Raw genomic sequence first — 13825 nt, forward strand, 5'->3', positions numbered from 1 at the left:
TATTTTTTGTAATTGCCTAGACTCCATCACAAATGATTGAGGGCAAAATTGCACTGTCCAAAACTACCTTAACTGATTAATATATCCTAGTGTATTAGGTCTGTAACACTTGTGCTGCTTCATTTGCTTGTGGGCCACTCTGTTAATGTACAGAACACAAAGATTCACCTGGGGAACCCTAGCCAAGGTAGAATTTTGTACAAACCAATGAGTTCCAGTGTTTCAGATATCTTCTGATATGGACACTGCTGTATTTAATAAAATGCAAGCAACCTATTCGGTTGGTGAGCACATCAATGCACCAGGATAAAGGCAAACCCCAACCCCACAAGGACAGACGTTCAGGACAGTGTTCAGGACCCTTCTGGATCCCACCCTGTGTACTTCTTCATCATACTGTTCAGCTGTGTCCCTTATCATAAATCAGTAAAGTATTTTCTTGATTTCTGTTCATCAGCCTAGCAAGTTAGGGCAACCGACAATCAGTCAGAAGCACAGATCACAACCTAGGGTATGTGGATAGTCACTGACTTGGAGGCAGTCTTGTGAGACTGAGCGCCTAGCCTGTGGGGTCCAAAGCTACCTCCAGGTAGATAGTGTCAGGATTGAATTGCATTGTAAGTACACTACTTGTTGTCCTTTGCATAAGTGCTTGTTGTTAGGGAGAAACCACACACACTCAGTCTCAGGCATGTTCTATGTTGTGTTGAGTATAGGAGTAGGAAAAACAGATTAGCTTTTCTTATCACATATGCAGCCAGAGAAATAAAAAAATATGTAATATAAGAAGGAAGATATGAAACTATAAGACTTTTATTCTGACTGTGGATTTTGATCCAAAGGTCTCAGAAGGGAGTTGTCTATAGCTGAAAAGTTCTTGTTCCACAAATGATTGAGTTAGCTGTCTACGTCTGTGTGAAACTCTTTTGAGGCATTTCAATGAGGAATGAGCAATGAGTGAAAGAAAAAGATATTGTACTCAAAGCTAGATCTCCAGTGGGAATGGATAGCCAGGTTGTAAGAGTTGTAGCACATTTATACTGAGAATGACAGATCCATGAGAGGACTGCTACAGAACTGAAGAATCAGTTAACTAAAGTGTTCCTGTCCAATGTGATGGTAAGGCTGAATGAAATTTGTGTCTTTACTATATATCCAATACCCTGTTTGAAAGTCATGTAAGGATATGTCCAGTTAGTTAACTTTTGGAAATCCAGTTTAGAGTTGTTGGGCATGAGGCTGTGAAGATAACTTCCATTGCTTTAGCAATACTTAACCAAATCAGAGTAAAACGAAGTAGATTTTAAGAAGGGAAATTTCTCAGGTTGCCATAGCTATTTTAACAAAAGCCAATTTACTATACACAGCTGTTAAATTCCCTTTCCCCACATTTTTATGTGGGAGCACAAATTCCGTTCTCCAAAGACTTCCTTCAGTTTGAACTTTATTCCAGATGACCAAACATTAATTTAGATGACTGTTTCACCATTATCTGTCATGTGCATTCTAATCCTTGAATAACTGGATTTTCAGTGCCGTTAGCTTTTTCCAGATCAGAGAACCAATATCAGTTTTCTTCTATTTCCTTGACATTTTGCTTAGTTACAACTGTCTAATGCCAGATCCAGCCATTCTTGCCAGTTGGAATCTTAATTACAAGAAACTAGCTTTAAGGACTAATTTAATCAGGAAAGGATTATATTGAGGTGATATTAGGCAATTCATAGAACCAATAAGAACCCAGAAGAACATGGTTGTAAAAATGGGCAGAATCCAAAGGCAGGAAAAGAGATTAACAAGACCCTGTAACAACAGCCTGATTAGAAATATCTTGGCCTGGAAGATGCCTACACTGTGATCACTACTGTAATGACCAAGGCTGCTACCATTGCTAGATACAGGTCATCACTTGTGGTACAACTGCCAGAAAATCACCAGGTGCAGAATCAGAGGTTTTTCTCTCATTCACTTGTGTATCACTCAATATAGGTTCAAAGTTTAGGGGGAAGGCATTGGAGTGGCTGAACTTTGGCTTTGAATTTGTTTTTCCACCTGTCAATGAATGATCGAAGAAAGTTGAGGACATAAGAGAATATTTCACAAGTTCCAGAGGAAGTTTGAGATCCTAGCAGGAAAAAAAATGACAATTCCCCACTGTACAACCCAAAATTATTTGTTTATGCTAGATAAACAAATGTACAGCTAAATAGAATAATGTATACATACAATGGAAGAAATATCTTTCAAGCTTTTTGATAAGAGCCCTAGGAAGGACACATTCTCTTTTTATATATCTGACTTAAATTCTTTTACATTTCTTGCCTCTTTTATATTTTTGCTATGACATATAGTTCTAACAACATTGCAAACTCTAGAAAAGAAGAGAATGTATCTTATAAATCTAGCATCCTCTACAACTCCAAACAGAGGTTATTGTACACAATATGTCCCTGATAAGTAACTATTGATTTATTGATCGTTTCTACCAATATCTCCCTGAGCACCTATTGATTCATGAACAAGAAAAAAGAGAGAGAGAGAGAGAGAGAGAGAGAGAGAGAGAGAGAGGCTGTCAGAAGTAACTCACAACTGTATGGATATCATCAAGCAGTGGGCAAATTCAGAATGTGGCATTGAATTCAGTTGATACAAAAAAAGACTCTTGGATTTCATTCTTTGAAATTCAAAGAAAGTATAAATGGAAATCTTAAGTGTAAAAGACTAAGAATTGGAACTAGATGTTCCATTTCTTCAAAAGCATACTCAGTGCAACTATAATGTATATTCATAATAAAACAAATTACAACACCTCATAATATTTGACCATCTCCACAGGCTATACTGTTTTTCCCTCAAGAGCGTAAGTGAAGGAAAAAGTTGCCATTTTACCCAAAGTTGAAACTAGTCTTACCTTCTGCTATACAGGTATAAGTTTACCTAGACAACTGAACTCACTAAGATAATACTGTAAACCTACTTGCCTTGACTTACTTATAACCTCCATTTCAGTGCTTGCAAATTTTGTGTTAATTAGTATTGGCTGGCAAAATTACACATATCCATTGATCTCACATGATAAGCTTCACCCACACAACCAGGGCAAAATAATGCCAAGTGGTTCCAGTAGCAGACCCAATTATATTTTTCAGGCAAATTCTGAGAAGGAAAATTCTTATAAAGAAATATATTGAACTACTAAAAGCTCAAGAACATTCCTTAATTAAAATGTCATTGCTGAAAAATTCAATTATGCTTTAATGTTTACTCAGCTGGATATATTGACATATAGAGATGTATTTCAACATGATGGCAATGTTGAATGGTCTAGAATTTTAATATGCAGAACTTATTAGTTATAATAGAAAATTATGGAGAGGCAGATCAGCAAAGGTCTATGTAACCTGGGTCATGAGTGAAGTTCTTAAGTGCAAAAACACAAAGATAAAATTGCCTGAGGTCCGTATTGTTCTTATAATTGAAAGAGAAAAAGGCCCGAGAGGAAGACATAATAGCAAACATTCTAATATTCATGCCTATTAAAATCAATTGTTACATGAACCCAGTGCTGTTGGAAAGTCAAACCTGCTGTGCGGAGGTGAGATGTACATGTAAAACTGGTAACTTCAGCCACTTTGTGTTTTCAGGGAAAGCATGGCTTGTTACCTACAAGGGAAGCACATGTTGTGGAGGATGAGGCTGGGGGTGGTATCACTGTCACTAGTCATGACAGTGGTCAGACTACATGCACATACGTTGTATATAATCTTCATACTAGATCTCTGCAGGATAGATACACAGAGGAGTCGCCAAGGAGATAGAACCTTGTCTATTACAAGATAGCATTTTGTGTTCAAATCTCTCCAGGACCTCCTTCCCATAAATGTACCTAGTAACTCAAGGTTTTCCTTGTCTCTTTACCACAGTTTCTGTTCCAGAACAGGTTAAAATAGCCTGTGTCATTGTTCTTTTTTCCCACCATCACCATTCATGTTTTCCATTGGGCCTTTCCATGTCCCCCACTTGGCCTTCCTAGAGTTGGAGATACTGGATGACCTATCACTATCAACAACTCCTAAAATCTTAAAATCTTGAATCTGATCACATGCTGATTCTTGACCCCATCACCGAGGCTGGTAGAATGGAATGGATGGAATGGCTTGAAGAAAAGGTCCACTCCTGAACCTGAGGGAATCATGATAGACCCTAGAGGTAAAAATTTATATGATTTAGGAAAAGAAGAACAGGGACCAGCTTTGTAACGCAGTGGGTTAAGCCACCTTTGTGATGCCAGCATCCGGCATCAGATGACCAGTTTGAGTCCAGGCTACTTTGTTTCCAATCCACCTATCCACCTCTCCGCTAACGTGCCTTGGAAGGTTGTAGAAGATGGCTCTAGTACCTGGGTCCCTGCCATCTACATGGGAGACCAAGATGTAGTTCACAGCTTCTGGACTGGCCCTGGCCCAGATCTGGGTGTTGCAGCCATTTGGGGAATGAATCAAAGGATAAAAAATCTCTCTCTCTCTCTCTCTCTCTCTCTTTCTCTTCCCCTCTCTCCTTCTCGCCATCACTCTAACTTTAAATAAAAAAATAGAATTTTTTTGAGACAAGTATAAATGAAGTAGATGGGAATGGGCAGACAGCAAAATACATGTAACAGAAATGTGCTTGAATTACTGGTTTTCAGTTGTTGTTGGCTTTTCATTTCTTTTTTGGAAAAAAAAGTTTAAGGAATAACTTTGATTTCTACATTGGACAAAATTGCCAAAGGAAATTAGAAAAATGTTTCCATGTCCCATTGGTAACATCAGGTCTTTTTAGCATGTATTAATGAAGCCAACTCCTTGTTTCTCTTCAACGATTTCCCTGGGTATCTGATAAATCAAAGCAATTTCTCTGTCTTGGATAAAAATAGATTTTCTTATATTTGTTTTAAGACTTCCTAGAATAATTCACTTTGCTACCATCATTCTGTTGCACTTGCAAAATGTTCTGTGACACTGCTAAGGTAAATTTATCGAGGCTCTCAATTTTAATTAGTTTTTTTCTCATATTTTCTCTGAAAAGTTAATCCCCTTTTAATGAAATTGTAAAATATAAGCAAATCTTACATGACACTTTTATCACCTGCTCATTTGAGATCAAAAGTCTGACTGTACTGCCTTCTAAAATTATATGAAATTTTAAGTGCATATTAAAATGGTAATTTTTTATCTCAGATCAATTGCTGAGCTTTAATTTATTTGAACAAAATAAAACAATGCAGATAATGGTTTAGTGCTGTATTTCAACATGTTTTATAGTTCTAAGATATTATTATAGTGATTTTATCATGGTTTGAAGGATAGTAGGAAGTAGATTCTTAACTTGAAAACTTAATAGGTCTAAACTTTCCATCAGAAAATAATCTACCAAACAACTTCTCCATAGTGAAAAGAGGATTTACTTTCATATCTCTCTCAAGTTTTATGATGTAAAATGGTACTCACTGTTACATTTGGACGTAGATCTAGTGCATGCGTGAGTTTGCCGGGCTAATAGTGTTATTACTCGAGCTCAATGACAAAGAAAATATTTGTACTCTAATCTCTCTTCTGTATTTTCCAACCAGATCTTATATATTCAAGACCTGCAATGGCATTTTTGGCATCAGGAACAGTGCAGTTGTATCCTCCATTTACTTTGGGCACCCAGTTTATATTGTTTTAGCTTTTTTCTTTATTTATGATCAAAGTATGGGCTCACTTTGTAGACTTAGTCTGACAATTTACAACCAGCTCATGAATGCCCCTTGTCTTGTGATTTACAGTGGGCCTCCTACTTGCTGTCGGTGACCTCCTTCTCCTCCATCCCCATTCACTGCTCATCTCAGACAACCAGTTGAAAGTCATTAGCTTAGGTACCTGTTTAAAAAGGCAAGTCAGCACTCACACAATGTCTCCATTAACTCCCATTTCTTGATGCACTGGCATTAAAGGAGTAGAAGAGACTTGGAATGGTTTGGCCTGAGAACTGCTTATAATGTAACTTAACTTGTTTGATAAAACAAGTTTTGGTAATGAAATTAATTGAGAAAAAGCCAGCCTTGCCACCAGAAGAGAAGAACCTTGAGAAGAAAGACAGTTTCTAAAGGTCAATACACAGCATGCTGTAATCTTTGCCATCTGTGTTCAGGCTGGTAAGAGTCTGAGACTGTCATATGCAGTCTTTTCTTTGAAAATAACAGACAAGTCTTGCCCAACAGGGAGCCTGGATGTCCTTAGCTGGGCAGAAAATGAAAACACTCCGCAGTATAAACTTAGGATGACCCTTCATTTTCCTTCCCCTTGACTTGCATGGGTCCACAGACAGTTTCAGAAAAGTAGTGCCACAGCAAATTGGAATAATTCAGTCACCATTGCAATGTACAGTTATCTTTACAAGGTGGAACACCAGGGGCTCGATTCAATGAGAACACTCGCCCTTGTCAGAGCCTGTGTTCTGGGGAGGCCTGGCTAATAATTTTCCAAGGGAAAATTTCTTATAGTGAGTGGAAAAATGGATGTGGTTTCTCCTTATCTGAAGGTTTGGCAGATTTATTATAAATCCAGAATGCTATGACCATATCTTTGATGAAAGCACTCTTTCTTGGTGGAACAACATTTAGAGATCTGATGTTCTATAGACTTTTTTAGATTTTTGGCAAATATACTGAAGTATGTTATCACAAAAAATGATAATTCTGTATACTGTTATTTCTTGAATCAGTGTTTTTTTATATAAATGGAAAATGATTGAAAAAGAAGAAATTGTGTATAATATTTACATACATCTCTTTGTATGCTTGTACATTTACATATACATTTCATGTATGCTTTTATTTATCAGATAATGTGCCATATGCAAAGTTTAAGTGATTTTACTGAAATTGCATGTATTTTGATTAGTAAAAGAAAGTATAAAGTACCCCTATCTCCAACAATTATAACAAAATATATTCAGTATTATTCCTGGACTATAAATTTCCATTTTTCTAAACATCCAATGCTTATGAGATTTCTCTGCTCTAATTCTAACTTTTTCTGTGGTAATACCTACTTCTATATATTCCTTCCTCTGAAGGACTCATTTTTATTATTTCATTTATGCTCACAACATCAAAGAGATTCACATACACACATATGATTCCAAAAACCTGCGACGCTTATGTGCGTCTTAGAATAAAACACCTTGGTTGTGTGCACTGGTACTATTTCAACTAAGTAGGAGTGGCAGACTTTTACAAAGTGAGCTAATAGAACTTCATAGATAATGCTGGAGGTTAACTGATCTGTTTTTCTCTTCTGTGATTTCCTTGCTTTATTTTACAAACATGAAATAGGAGTTTATAGTCTCCACAGCATTCGTCATTGCTTCCACAGCCTCCCAGGAAAACAGGATCCATAAAATCGCGGACATAAAAAATAATAACACTTTCTAAATGCTAGTTAATAAAATGCTCCACCTCTTTAGGAGAAAGAAATATTTTATTTGTATTCATTAGGGTGACCTAACCACTCGCTAGTACAGTTTATTATACCTCTCCTGTGTGATGTAATGGCTTGAGCACATGAAAATAAAGCATGCTGATTGTATTGCTTTTCTCTCTCCACATATGTAAAACATAGGTGCCCTTTGTCTCTTCTTCTCCAGTGCTTCCCTTTTGATTTCCGCCTCTTCCTCCAGTCTCCTCCCCTCTCCCCCTTCCTCCTCCTCGCTCTGCTCACCAAGGACTCCTCTGAACAGCAATTCCCGTTTATTTTCTGAAGCAATCTTGCTGGTTACAGCCCCTGTGAGATTACAAGAATGAGTTAGGTTTATATTCCTGTTGTCATTTTGACATCGTGAGTTACTTATTACTCACCTCAACTGGTTTATGTTGACCTAAAGACCTTTTCTTTTTGTAAGAGTATATTGTTTTATAACTAGTAAGTAAATAAGAAATAACCGTAACTAATGAAACTAGAAACAAAGAATGAATATCTGATCCCAGGAAAATTGAAATAGAGAGAGAAGGAAGCTGTTTACACATATGCTGCAAAATAAATGTCTCTTTCCCTCAGTTTTGGGGGAAGGAGTGTTGCCGTGAAAAAATGATAATGCTCTGAGCCTGTTGTGTTGAACATTATTTGTCACTGTCAATCACTTTGCAATCTCCAGGGCAATAAGTCTCCATAATAACCGCCAACTCCAGTCACTATATTTGCATCATTTTACTTTAGAGGCTCATGAAATGCAAATGAAAAGTCTACTAATAATGCTTCTTATTTAATTAGTTCTGCTTGATAGATATTCTTTTTTTCTTCAGCAAAATCTTAAAAATAAGAATTCCAATTCCAAGCCTGGTGTGGTCATTGGCCCAGTCTTTGTCTTGAAGTCCCATTGCTTCGAATTGGTGATTAAGAAGACAGGAGTATAACATGAGAAATGATTCTTTTTCTTGAAAGAAGGAAAACTATACAGAAATCTATCATTCAGTGTACTACTGAAAACTCAGAGGATAATATATTCTCATCAGCTTTTTTTTTTTTTTTTTTTTTTGACAGGCAGAGTTAGAGAGAGAGACAGAAAGAAAGGTCTTCCTTCCGTTGGTTCACCCCAGAAATGGCTGTTATGGCTGGCGCACTGCACCGATCCGAAGCCAGGAGCCAGGTGCTTCCTCCTGGTCTCCCATGCGGGTGCAGGGCCCAAGCACTTGGGCCATCCTCCATTGTACTCCCGGGCCACAGCAGAGAGCTAGACTGGAAAAGGAGCAACCGGGACAGAACCGGCGCCCCGACTGGGACTAGAACCCGGGGTGCCCGCGGCGCAGGCAGAGGATTAGCCTAGTGAGCTGCGGCACTGGCCTCTCATCAGCTTTTTAAAGCAATTTTAGGGGATGGCATAGCTGGTTAAACCACCAACTGCATCTCATATGGGAACTTGTTCAATTCCTGGCTGCTCCACTTTTGATCTAGCTCCCGGTCAATGTGTCTGAGATATCAGCAAAAGACGGATCAAGGGCTTGGACCCCTGCACCCATGTGGGAGAATCAGAAGAAGCTCTAGGCTCCTGGCTTCAGCCTGGCCCAGTTGTGGCCACTGTAGCCATTTGGGGAGTGAACCAGAGGGTGGAAGACCTCTGTCTCCCCCACCCCACCATGTAACTCTGCCTTTTGAATAATTATAAAAATCTTTAAAAGATCATTTTTAACAGCGTCTTCTGTAAATGGATGCTGTGTTTCCCTATGAAGTCACAGCCATCCACCATGAATGTCTTGCTCTGTTACTCCACTGAATCTATGTGTATGTTTATCCAGCATCTCCCATCTTGGAAAAATACTGCTCTCTCTCACTCCATAGAAATTCTGCTTATGCTTGTATATATTATAGGTAATTGACACAAGTCTGGCTGATCAGAATATCCCATTACCCCATGCATAGTTATAGAGAGAAGTTGCTCAGCTGGTTGGTTGTAGATCCCAGGATTATTATCTAGGATCTTCCTTGAATTCTAGAAGGAATATCTTTCCTTACCAGCTTCCTGTATTTTTTTTTCTTTGCACAGAATATAACCTTGTATCAGTATTGTCAAAAAGCTAAGAGAGTTGGATCACACTTCAAAAAATGTGGTTTAAGCCATGAAGATGATATTTTCATAGATTATTATGAGCAACATACATTACATGTATGTGGCTTTAAAAAGCCTTTTTTTATAGAACATCCCAACATACTTCATATCTTTGGACAAATATAATGGCATTCTTCCATTTTCCTCTTTCTTTTATAACCCTTTGATAGATACAGATTTCACTTGAAATCAAAAAAAAAAAAGACTTTCTAAAAAAATTAAGCTGCTCTTCTAGAACAAACTAGAATTTTTAGTTATTTTTATTTTTTTGCTAGACTTCCTCACACTCTAGCACTCTACTTGAGTCTCAAAACCATGCTATACAAACCAGTGTCTTTGCAGGAAAAATAAAGCATTCAAAAAAATTAAGACATTGAATGACTAAACGTGTATTAAGCATCCCTTTAGGCTCAATCATTCCTTGTAATATAAAGCTCCATTGTCATCAGTATCATTGAGATTATAATTTTTAAAAAGATTTAATTATTTATTTGAAAAGCAGAGTTACAGAAACAAAGAGGCAGGGGAGAGAGAGGTCTTCCGTCCACTGGTTAACTCCCCAAATGGCCGTAAAGGCCAGAGCTGGGCTGATCCAAAGCCAGGAACTCAAGCTTCTTTCGGGTCTCCCATGAGGATGAAGGGGCCCAAGCACTTGGGCTATCTTCTACTGTTTTCCCAGTCCATAGCAGAGCTAGATCAGAAATGGAGAAGCTGGGACTCAAACTGGTGTCCATATGGAATGCCAGTACAGCAGGCAGTGGCTTTACCCGCTACGCCACAGCACTGGCCCCGAGATGATTATTTTAATTAATATGATTATATGGAAGTGAGTGGGTAGATGGGTAGATGGATAGACATATGGGTGACTGAATGCAGATATGTATTGACAAATGATATAATAGTTGTAGTAGATGGTAATGCCACAATTGAGGATAAGATTGATGTGCCAGCAACATTGGAGTCAGTCCCTAAAAAAAAGAAGTTGATTTAAGAGAGAAGTAAAAATAGCAGACATGGATTCAGGAATACCTTTCATCTGCTTTCCCTGTGTTGAGGGATGCATCTGTCACAACCAATTTCCTCCTTGACTTGTATTAAATAGATATTGCCACTGCTGAAAATAAGGGTGGACCCATTTTGGGCATTAAGATACTGCCACCCACATCCATATGTGCTAATTTTTTCCCTGCCAACACATGTCTTTTGAATCTTGTGGGCTTTGTGCTAAAGTAAAAATCAGGCAGGATATTCAAGGAATGTAGAAAAAATATTCAGAAACTCAACGGGTATGTGACATCTCACAGGAAGTTTTGGTTTCTGCTTTCAAATAAACCTGTTCAGGTGCTGCTTGGAGGTTTACAGATTATGAGAATCAATTCAAAATACTCATAGCAATTGCTTTTGTAATTAAGATTGTGACTTTCAGTTAGAAAATTCCTAAACTTTTAGCAGAACAGTAGGCAAAATACAGTAGGTATCTCGGTGCTCAAATCATTCAGAGAACACAAGAGTCTAAATAGGTTACTTCAGAGTCAGAGAGGATCACACAAAGCAAAACTTAAACCTCTAGATCACACCTAAACCCTCAGGGTAAGTAGGAACAAAGCACAGACTATATTTTTCTATGGCATCTGGGTGTAAACCTTTTTTCTCTCTTCGCCAGAAACCATATTGTTTATAGGCATGTTTTACTGGAAATCTGCTGCTTCTCACAATGTATCGTGCACAACTATCTTAGTAAAACCACATCTGGAAATGACAAGCACACAGTTGTAAATCTGGAAGTCAGTGTGTTGTTGTAATAGCTCGCAGCCACAATATGGCTGTCATGCAGAATGCCAAAGAGAGTTGCAGAGACAGAGGCCAGCTGTAGCTACTGAACTGGATGTTATTTTTCTGAAAGGATAGGATGAGGTTTAAGAGGGTTATAATGTCTCCTGTCAAAATACCTAATATACTGGGGTGGCATTGAACTGATTGTCTCTTGGACAAATCAATTATTTCAGAAACCTTGGCAACCAACTTCAATTGACCAAGTGTGATTCATTGTGTGGTATGAAAACGGGTAGAAATCCACTGAGTTGTAGCCTTCTAGAGTCAGGCTGGGTCCTAGGGGCCATCTAAATTGAATGTCTTCTTCAATAATGAACCTTCCTTCACAGAGGCTCAGAATGCCGTCTTCCAGTATTATCTTGAACATCTCAGCTGTGGTCAGTCCTGGAGGACTGATGTGCTCCACATGAAGATTCCAAACAAGCTAAGCCTGAATGTTCCCCAGTGTTGTGATTTTAACGTGTTCTTTCTGAAATGCGGACGTGTGATATAAAGTGGAAATGTTAACGCCGATGTGATACATGAAGAGGTGGGGCCTGTGAGAGGTGATTAGGTCATGAAGGCTCCTCCATCAGGAATGTGATCAGGGCCCTCATAAACTGCTTCTCCCAACAAGCAGGTGTTTTCCCCTTCCATGCCTTCTGTTACGTAAGGACTCATTTTTCTCTTCTGGATGGTGCAGCAGCAAAGCACTGTCTTGAGCCCCTCACGAGACACCACACCTGCAGGCACCTAATTGTGGACTTCCAACCCTCGAGAACTGTGAAATACAAACTTCTGTTGTTTTGTTTGTATGTGTGTGTGTGTGCATTTAATCTGTTTGAAAGGCAGATAGAGAGAGAGGGAGGGAGAGAAAGAGATAGGCAAACAAAGAGACTTCCTATCCACTGGTTCATCTCCCAATACTTGCAATGGCTAGAGTTTGGTTAGGCTGCTGCTGGGGTCCAGGAATTCAGTCCCAGGTTCTGGGTCTCCATGTGGGTGGCAAGTTTGCAATCACTTGAGCTGTTACGCTCCCAGGATACACACTATCAGGAAGCTGAAATCATGAGTAGAGCTGGAACTCAAACCCAGGCACACTGATTTGGGATGTGGGTGTCCCAAGTGGCATCATAAATCACTGTACAAAACACCTGACCAATCAAGGCAAATTCTTATTTTTATTATTCAAATCATGAATAGATACTAGTATAGACACTGTGTGTGTGTGTGTCTGTGTGGTTTGTCTTTTAAAATGACTTATATGCCTGGTAATATCTCTAAGCCTATGTCTATCAACAGGTGCATATACTCTGTTCCTAGCATATTCTTTGTACCTTCTTTTCTCTCTCTCAGAGGAATAGCAGACAAAAACCACAATGTGGCCTAACTACATTTTCTGTGGCTTCCATTACACCTTATTCTCATTTCCATGGAGACATCTCTCTCCCATTATTGATACTTTCCCTTTTTTTCCACCATTTGAATTTCCTTTTTTTAAAAAAGTCTTTTCTCCTTGCTTTCAATCTTGTATAAATTCTTCCTACATGATAGAATTTTCAAATGAATTATACAGGCTAGTGAATCTACCAGAATTAGGAAAATAAAGTCAGCTTGTCTAACTAGTGCTCTTGTGAGATCTATGGGGTTTAGGCAATATCTTTGATTCCTCAGAATTCCCAATTTCAAAAAGAAACCCCAGTCATACAAGGCCCTCCACCAGCATCCATCAAGCAAATGAATGGAAACAGGAAGTAAATCAGTTTAAAAAATAGTATAAGGGCAGGCACTGATCTGATAAATAAGACGTCAGTTAGAACGCCCACACACTTTATTGAAATGCCTGCATTTGGTGACCGACTATTACTCCTGAATCCAGTTTCCTGCTAACTCAGGCCCTCGAAAGCAGTGGTGATGACTCAACTAGTTGGGTTCCTGCACCTGTCATGAGAAACTTGGATTGAGTTCCGGGCTCCTGGCTTTGGCCCTCTGACCATTGCACACATTTAGGAAGTGACCCAGCAGCTGAGATCTCTGCTCCCACTGCATCTCAAATAAGTAAGATAAAAATTTATACATACTAGCTGCCTCATCTAACTCACATCACAATTTACTTGCTGTTTCTTTTTCTACACACCAGATTCCTCAATAATCACATTCATCTGCTTTACACCAAATCATCATTCCAACAGCTTTTTCCTCATGTTCATTTTCCTATTCTTAGTATAAATTTAAAAATGGAATCCCAATTGCCAGCATCATGCCCTCAACACACACCCACACACACACACACATCTCTTTTATGGCTCTCATGATGGGAAATCAGCAGACCTCTTATCCAGACTCTGGCTGATTGTATCTTGGTCTCCTTCACTGCCTCTAATTT

The sequence above is a fragment of the Lepus europaeus genome, chromosome 1, assembly GCF_033115175.1.
Source record: "Lepus europaeus isolate LE1 chromosome 1, mLepTim1.pri, whole genome shotgun sequence".
In the NCBI taxonomy this organism is placed as follows: Eukaryota; Metazoa; Chordata; class Mammalia; order Lagomorpha; family Leporidae; genus Lepus; species Lepus europaeus.